At 37.1% G+C, this 8,673-nt stretch overlaps 1 long non-coding RNA gene across 2 annotated transcripts; it reads left to right on the forward strand.

Moving 5' to 3' along the window:
* The first annotated feature begins 205 nt into the window (after window positions 1-205).
* Window positions 206-5,116, forward strand: LOC121062879. Of its 2 annotated transcripts, XR_005815734.1 has the most exons (4): window positions 206-304; window positions 2,584-2,733; window positions 3,220-3,348; window positions 4,118-5,116. It is a non-coding gene; the product is annotated as an uncharacterized LOC121062879 (long non-coding RNA). The 2 variants fall into 2 exon arrangements; XR_005815721.1 differs by lacking the exon at window positions 4,118-5,116 and having other exon boundaries at window positions 3,220-3,709.
* Window positions 5,117-8,673: the final 3,557 nt, after the last annotated feature.

The raw sequence follows: 8,673 nt of genomic DNA on the forward strand, positions 1-8,673 counted from the left end.
AAAAAAAGAACCATTAGGGATTTCTCTTTAAATCCAGCAATCTATGCATACTACTACGAATCAATGCTCTGTAAGCTGTCTGGTGTTCTGCAATAAATTCTAGCTTTTATAGACTTTTGCTGGGCCAGGTAGCTGCTAATGCCATAGAAATTGATTATTTGTGGTGTTCTTATCACTGCTTAAAATATCTAATTGCTTTTTCTCCACAGATTTGGATTTGGCTTGCTTGATGCTGGACGATTAATGAAGGAAGCCCTAACTGGACAAATGTTGGTCTCCTGAGACACTGTGTTGTTGATAACAGGTCTGATTTGAGCAAGTCTAGTCAAATCCAATTTTCATACTATTTAAAGAAACACACAGCACACTCCACTGAGTTTGGGGATAGTTTGTTTTTTTGTTTTTTTCAAGTCTGTTTTGCTACCAAAGTTTATTCCCATTAAGTATTAAGCTTTGCAAAGCACCAAAGACACATATCTGTCAGTTGCAGAGACATATTTTGCTTTAATTTAGTAAGCTTTGCTCAAAATTTGTCTTTATTCTTTCACACGTGCAGACTGGGCTATGTAATTCATCACTGTATGACTGTGCCTGTGGAGGAATTATTGCACTCTGATTATTTTGAACCCTAAAAATTATTGATTGAAGTAAAGAAGAGACAAAAAGGTCTTGCAATCAGTTCTCAATCTAGCAAGGGTAACCTTCTTTAATGGCAGATAATCCTTAGACTAAAAGTTGTATGCAGTTACTTCTCCCGTAGGATTTTTTTGCTTAGCTGTATCTGTGTTATTAATTTACTTGAAGTACAAATTATTTTCCACTGTACTACCGAATCAAGATAACCACCAGACATCAAGTCACTATCTTACTGATCACTGCTTTGAAAGTAAAATTCAGCTCAAGCTCAGTCCCATTTCCAGTTGAGGAGGAAAAAAGTTCTCCCACCCCACTAGAATACTAGACTCCAACATATTCCCCTTCTGCATCAAGATGAAGCAATTACATCTAGAGGTTTTCCCAAAAAAAGGCAGTAGTGTGATGGTTGAGGTGTTGTCCATGGGTGTGTAGGAGCTTTCACTTCAAACCAATCAACCCTGTATGCCACAGGTGATTTGCCTCAGCCAGTACGGTTTTAAGTACTTTCCTCCTTGAAGAGCTCTAATTTTCTTGAAATAGGTAAACCAGAGCTAAGAGGAACTTGGGTCCAAGTGCCTTAAACCCCTGTTAACTGTTGTGCCAGTCTTTCTAACTTTATCTCCAAAAGGGGCTACTGAAAGAGAGACTAACACTCTGGAATTCTCTCGTCAGTGTGAAGTTGACAGTATTTGATCAAAAGAAATTAAAAATCCAGTTCTTGTGTTTTGCAGCATTATCACAGTCATAGCAGTTGTGCTGTAAAGTAATCTTTATCTAACAACCTCACATATGAGGACACTATGAGGATGATCCAGGTCAAGTCTCTGTCCAGTCCCAGGAAAATCAACCTTATCATTGCCACCCCACCCTTTAACCACACTATCTGAATCAGGATGCTCCCTCTCTGTTGGGGACATACAGACATCACACTTTAAGACACAGTTAAACTCTGGACAAAATGAAAAAGAACCCCACCTGTAAATAGATAATATTTATCTTGGAGGAAGTCATCCTACAAGCCAAGACATATTATTGCTCGTATATTTTAGTCAGATTACTATTAATATAGACTATGCAAGCAGTCCTTATGGTTTTGTGCAGCTCTAGATCAACTTGTGCATGTTTTCTAAACATTTCTCTAGAAAGGACAGGAGTACACTAGAAAAGTGCAGTCCTGTGGGATGGTTGCTTCCCAAATTTGTGTGTTCCATACACCCTTGGAGTGATTCTCCAGAAAAGCGATGTCTCAGAAGTTAGACCCCTGAAGGATATGAGCACTCTTCTTTCTCTCTGGATCAATGTTACCATGTGAAAGGCACAGTAAGGAAGTCTGTTTCTTAACACTGTACCTACTTAAAGCTCCTGAAAGTGTGATTAATTAGGTGTGATTAATTAAATCATGAGTCATGACCTCCTTTTTTTCCTGTCACATCCCTTATAGACAAGAGGACAGTCAGTGAAGTTAAGATATATAGGACAGTAAACATAGAGGCAATAAAAGGAAATGGTTTGTGTTGCATACGGTCAACCAATGGGATTTGCTGGTGCAGGTGACCACCTAACAAATAGTGCTACTTGGCTGGGAAAAGTAGTTGTTAACACGATTACCATAATTGATGGGACCAGTCCTGTATTCCTGGGACTTCTGAGTGCACTGGGAATGCAGAAGTGAGTCCTGCTCGGCTAATAAAGTACAAGCAAGTGCTCCGTGTGCTGGCAAGTCAGAAAAGAATGTTCTCCATGGACAATAACACTATACTGCTAGCTTGATCTATTACTTGCCATTTCATGGTTTGGTTATTTGTTTATTTATTTGCCTTTTGAATTCGTCTGGAAAACACAGTACTGGCTCTCACTGTTGACTAAACAACCAGGCTTGGGCAGAAGATATAGCATTCTTCTTCTCTGATGTTTATATTGCAACAACTAACAATAATTTTATTGCAGAAAAAGACTGCAAAATCAGACGTGGATGTTCATCTTCAAAGAACTCTAGTTACCAAGTGACAAACAGCTAATTTTGATGGTGTGACTGACCACCCTCTCAGCATCCACTCCTTGTTGAAATGGCAAAGGAATGCTGTATCTGTAGATAAGGTGAAGAACCACCTGTTGCTCTAGCTGTGGGTTTTCTGTTTTTTCTTTTTTTCTCTCTTATGTCATTGATTTATAAGGACTTTTCTTATTACTGGCAGTAGAGGATGTGCTGGCTAGTATTTATGCAGTCAGAAATAGCATGGCTTAGAATTAGAGCTTGTGTAACTCTGTCAAGTACTCACAATTATTATGTTTATATATTTTAAGCTTTATATGGTAAGGAGTCTACTCATAATTTGTTTTGTTTATTATCATGTTTGCTATTTTAAAGAACAGTTCTCTGGAAGGTGCCTACTTTATAATGTTCTCACTTCCTAATAAAAGATCTTATTTAAAAGAATTTTTATTTTCAATTATGAAAATACTTTCCTGATCTCATTAAGCCCCCAAAAAAATGAAGTGTTATTTTTTTTCTTTTTATTTGTGACAATACAAATTAAATACACCTATGGTGAACTAATTACTGTGTTTATGTTCTTTCTACAGAACAAGCTTGTTAACTGTGAATGTGGAGAGATGAAGCAAGCAAAAACAAAGAGAAGTGTGAACAGCTTTGCTGGCATTATTGTCTATGACACTGTATTAGGTCCCAATTTAGGATCAATGAGTGAATAGGTATGTAAGAGAAAAACACCATTATTCTACAAAGAAAGGGTATTTCAAAGGATTTTTTTTTTTTTTTAAGGAAAATTCATGTAAAATACCTTCTCAGACACCACATGATGATGATACTAAAGAAGGAGCTTAATTTGGTCGTCTTAATTTCAGGTCTTTACTGTGGAACAGTGTTGTGGACAGGTCCAGATAATAACGTTCTTGATCTTATCATGTATTGCCTCAATATTAGCATTGATATTTTTCTATTGAAGTTACTTGTATGAGAGAAACCACTGTGTTTTAAAAGTTATAGGTACACCTTCTGTCCTTCACTTTTGAACTTAAAACGGATTTGGGCATTAGAATTGCAGCATCTTTCTGAGTTATGAGGTTTACATTAAAAACCATTTCACTAATTGTAGAGATAAAAGATATCATCACCTTTGTTTAACCATGAAAGTGCTGATTTTCAGATTACTTGAAGTTTTAATTATTGTGATTATAATTCAGTACAGTCTCCATGACATTTCACATGCAGAAGTTACTTCAGTGTAAACAACTTGGGATAACAGGCAGAAATAAATAGCTTTGTCTCTGTATTTTTATACAATACTGGAAACTGAGAGGCCAGGACTTGTTACAGACAGGACCATCCATTGCTGCGATTCCTCTCCATGGATGTCCATGCTACGTTTCCTTCCTTACATACTAGAGTACAAACAGTGATTCCTTCACTAGCTGGGATTGACTGGCCTTCTTTATTATGCTTAAGTTTCCACTCACTTAGGTGGTGTACAAGACTGCTACTTTGTAGAAGACATGAGCAATGTCTGGAATAGCTGCTCTGTCTTCCAGTCCTTTGTTTACCCAAGGCAAGGGAAAGCACTTGATCCAGGAGCCAGCAACATATCTTACCTTTCTTCAGGCCTGACTGTGATGGACTGATATAGACATGAGTTGTATCATCAGAGTGATATCAAGTCTGTCATCATAAAATGGACTTTATCAGTGCTAAGTGCTGGTATTAAATACTAGAAGTGGGAGAGGCTTGGAAAGCATTGGGAGGAAAAAAAAATGAATTTGCATTTCATGTAAGTTTGTTTCTTTAAACAAATAATAATAGAGACAGACAGGGACTAAAAGAGGAAGGAGGAGAAGTAAACAGGGGAAAAAGTGACATATATATATATTTATTTTTTTATTTATTTAATATTTCCTTTAACTGAGGTCAGAGGTGGAGATTATATTTGACCAAACACCCAAATCCTCCACCACAGGTGAGGTCTGAGACACAACTGACATTTTTTCCTCCAGTTCTCTCCATAGAATTGAGCCAGTTTTTCCCTTTGTGTTAAATATTTTATTAACATCATTAATAAAACCATTTGCTTAGTGTATTATATGTGATTCTGTGAACACTGTAATATTTTGTTGTAAACATATAAATAGAATATTCATTTGTCTTGTACAAGTTCCCAATGTACTTTATAATAAACCAAGTAATTTTGACAGGAAAAAAAAATGTTGACCAACCCCAACCTAACAAGATTCAAACAATGAGCTCAGCACTGGCACAAATCCCATCCATTAAAAAAAGTCAGTAGTATTACATTTTCTTTTATAATTTGGAGGACAATGACGGAAATGCAAGAGATGTAGCAATAAGGACCATGTGGTCCCTCCTCTTCAAGGGTCTCATACAGAGCCTATTAAGTTAACGTACATACTCCCTTTGATTTTAATAGGCTTTGCATAACTCAGAAATTATTGAAAATGAATAGCTGAAGAAAAGAATCACCCTGTTTATATTTGTTGGTTTATATCCATAACAAATTTGTAACAAATAAAAACAGTAGAAAATTTAAAAACAGATCCAAGTGCTTGTCTTTATATTAAAATGCAAGAGGACCTCTCTTCCAGCTCCAATGTAAATACACGAAGTCATGAACATCAGAAGATAGAAAATCATAGAAAAAATCATAGAAACACAAGGTTGGAAAAGACCTACAAGATCATCTAGTCCAACCGTCCTCCTATCACCAATACTACCCACTAAGCTATTAAATCGTGTCTCATAGCACCTTGTCCGGGCACTTCTTGAACACCGCCAGGGACGGTGACTCCACCACCTCCCTGGGCAGGCCATTCCAGTGCCTGACCACATTTTGAGAGAAGAAGATTTTCCTGATCGCTAATCTAAATCTCTCCAGGTGCAATTTGTGGCCATTTTTTCAAGATTTTTTTGGTCAAGATATTTTTCAAGATCTTTATTGAACACATGACTGCCTACTTCATCTTGTATCTTTCTTGAAGGTGTTGCTTCCAAAAACACCTATCTTTGTGCAAGCAGTTATGAATATCAAAGAGACGTGTGGAGAACTAGTTGTGAGAGACAAAGAGACAGTATCACCAAGTGATAATGATAACACTACTCCAGGAACAGATTATCTCACAGATTCTTTTCTTCACCCTAGAATCTTACCTTATAAATACCCACTTAAATATATACACATATATATATATTTATATTATTAAATTGGAAGAAATTAATGCAGAGAAATAAATAATGAGAGTTAGCAGATAGCCATCTATCCACATGGTCACAAAACCACTTACCTCTTAGGGTAGCCAGCTTTCTCATCAGAGTAGTGGATTTATTTTCCAGATACCACTGGATTTCCATTTCACAAAAAAAAAAAAAAAAAAAAAAAAAAAAAAAAAAAAATTGAGGAAAAGAAGAATGAAGTGATTTGCTTGGGCAAGCAGAGACTTAGGAAGAACCAGATCCCCCTGATTCCTGCTTAGAGGCTACCCTTTCCTGTTTGTGATGTAGAAGTAATGTAAATATTATCAAGCACATGCAAAAGCCTTTCACCTGTTTTTGTTCTGAGTGACAGAGCCCAGAGGATGATGTGTGAGCTTCCCACTGGTCTGCAGGGAACATGGTGTAGCTGATACAATTCCCAGCTTCAGCACACCTGCAAGGTCTCATTGATCGGCTGTTTGGGGCTCTGAAAACTCAGAAATCTATTATCAGTGTGAGCATGTGCTTATTGATCAGCTTACCTGCTCCTGCTCCTTGTGTGTACTTAATTGTACTGGTGTGCACACATGCACACACGTAAATATGCACACACATATGCATGTGCACATAGTAGCATGCACACATGGGGGTATGTGTGTTAAAGGCTTTACATACTTTTTCTGTTTTACAAAACTGCACACAAATAAAAAGAATGGACCTTCCCTGTGAAACGTGAGCGCAGAAACACAAGTGGCCAAGAGCTGCTAAATAATTAATCAATAGAGCAGCATGGCAGTTTGAAATGTAAATGTGATGGATGAAGGTGTGATGCTTGTCATCAAGCAGAAAATGATGTGACTGGAATGGATAACCCGTGGTACCTGCTGACTGGCAAAAGCTTGGACACAGAGATAAAGTAAAGCCATCAGAAAGCAGCCTCGGCAACCCCTAATTCTTGCCTTTGACCCACAATTCACTTTCATGTCCCTGTCCCAGAAGAGATGTTTAAAAAAATGATGAAGAGATATCTTGGGGTGGGAAAGAGGAGAAAAAAAAACATCTGAAGAAATGCTACCTGACAAGGCTGCGGGCTACATTCTTGAGAACACCTTTCTTTTCTTTATGTTCTCCTTCTTCTGTTAAATAAAAATGCAGCTCCTTTTTTCCCTCTCCTTTCTTCCAAAACTCTCCCGAGCCGTTCCTGCAAGTGGTTCTGTGACTCCGAAGCTGACAACAGCTGCATGCAAAGGAACAAAGCATGATAGTGACAATTCAGAGTGCAAGCAGGTGAGAAAGACACCTTTTACTTATCAAACTAGGCTGTAAAAAATGCTCTTTTTACTCAGCAAGCTAGAAATAGAGGTGATCTAACAAGGCACTGATCCAAATTCTTTATTTGTGCGGAGATGTAATGCTAACAGGATTTTTAGGTTGACTAGTAGTCTATGGCCCCTCCATTCAAGTAAGGAAACATTCCTCTGATTTGGAAAGAGGAAAATCCATATAATTACCGTATATTATGTGACAGGAAAATGTATGCCACGGTGGCAAAGGGTGACAGAAAATGTCGATCATAAAATATGTTTTCAGGGACTTCCTACACTAAGCATTACGTTCCTCTTGTGAAGAAACTCAGCATGATGAGATTCAACTCAGTTCTCTGAATTTGAGAGAAATGAAATTTTGTACAAAAAAAAAAAAAAAAGGTGCTTTTTTTGGGGGGGGGGGAGGGGGGTTGATTTTTTTTTAAGAAATGCAAGCCTGCAAGTAGTGCAAGTAGGATTTAAAAGTTTGATGGCTCTTTCTCCCTGGTAGAGAGAATCCTCTTTATCAGTAAGTACCATTTAGCAGGTTGTCTTTTTTGCTTCTTTTGTTATCAAAATCCCATTCTTTTCAGAAGGTGAAAAATACCATGTTTTAACATTAGATTTCCAAACTTCCCTGAAATACACATTAGCAGATAACACCCACTAAACGTGAAAGCTAAATATAGATATGTAATAGTGCATTGGCATGCAAAATAGATGTTTTATTAATTCTTAGGCATAAAATATACATACAAAATATTCGCTAAAAATCTTCTATTATTTTTTAAGAACTCTGTAGACACATTTGCCTCTGAAGTGCTCCAAGATCTCCGAAAAGTGAACTGACTGATGTTCTCATCTTTCTTCAACTGATTATTTTTACTTGTTTGTATGTGTGTTTACATTTATTAGGTTTTTAGATTGTTATATTGCCATTACACAAAAGACAGAGTGAAAGCACAAAAGTATTTATAAAAAAATATATATATATGTCAAACTGAATATCAAAAGTCAAGAATTAGAGCTTATAATAATATAGCACCCTAGTTGGCCCAACTCTGTAGTATATAATCTACTTTTAGTCTGGAAGAGGTTACTCGTGTACTTCCACTGAAGAAGCACCCTTCCTGTAACTTGCCTACCTGGATAAGCTTTAAGCAGGGTGCCATCTCTCTGTGCACACACAGAATCACCGCACTCCACAGAAATATTTCCCTTTTAGAATTACAAAACTGTAGGCTGATAGGTAATTCAGGTTCAATTTCTTTTCTGGGGCATTTTAGGTTGTGTTTTCAGATTTGTATTTTGGGAGCTGTCTTCTAGCTTATGTTAAAGGCACTCAGCTGCATATCTTTACTTAGATAGTAGGTACCTTCATACTAATTTTTGGTTTTCTTTCACAGATTCAGGAATGCAATCTCATTGTGAGTAGGAATCAGACACAAGAATCTGTGGTCATTTGGGTAAACTAATCCATGGGATGCAAAAATGGCCCCACACCTTGCATCTAGT

Source organism: Cygnus olor, chromosome 1, assembly GCF_009769625.2.
Source record: "Cygnus olor isolate bCygOlo1 chromosome 1, bCygOlo1.pri.v2, whole genome shotgun sequence".
Classification (NCBI taxonomy): domain Eukaryota; kingdom Metazoa; phylum Chordata; class Aves; order Anseriformes; family Anatidae; genus Cygnus; species Cygnus olor.